Raw genomic sequence first — 611 nt, 5'->3', positions numbered from 1 at the left:
ATCTCGGCTTTGTTACTTTGTTTAATAAAGTCTTATTTTAACATCTGGAACTCTGCTTCTCGAGCTTCATTGACTGCATTGAAGAAATTTATCATTGGCTCCGCGACACAACAGATTGGCGTCACGAACAGGATTGGCTTGGAGTCCAGCGTCTGCGAGAGCCGTCGCGGGCGAAGGGCCTGTCTTCCATGCATATCAATCAAAATCAAAGGCGCCTAAAAATGGTAAGCAATTTTTTGCTTAAATTGGCGATAAGATTGTTTGCGTGGTTGGCTGGGGTCACGCCTGTGATGGTAATCTGAGACAGGGCTTCACCAATAAACGAATCTAAGTTATTGGATTTAAACTAAATTAATGTAAAGTAAATGTAAAAGTAAGAGAGAATTAAGGAGTTCCAGATTTTAAAAGTCGCGCATGCGAAAGAATGATAAAGAGATTTATATGCATAAGAAGTGTGTAGTGCCTAAGAGGGGCATAAAATCCCGTATCAGAGACTTCTTAAGTGGGTACGCCAAGGTAAATATCAGGGAGCCACTTGTGGTTGGTGGAGCGTGGCCTTGATCGGGAACCCACGGCAGAAGGGCTGCGTGAGCGGGTGTCTGCAGACTGGA

This window comes from Sinocyclocheilus anshuiensis, unplaced genomic scaffold, assembly GCF_001515605.1.
Source record: "Sinocyclocheilus anshuiensis isolate Anshui unplaced genomic scaffold, SAMN03320099.WGS_v1.1 scaffold7309, whole genome shotgun sequence".
Classification (NCBI taxonomy): Eukaryota; Metazoa; Chordata; class Actinopteri; order Cypriniformes; family Cyprinidae; genus Sinocyclocheilus; species Sinocyclocheilus anshuiensis.
The sequence above is the reverse complement of the archived record's forward strand: the minus strand, read 5'-3'. Positions refer to the sequence as shown.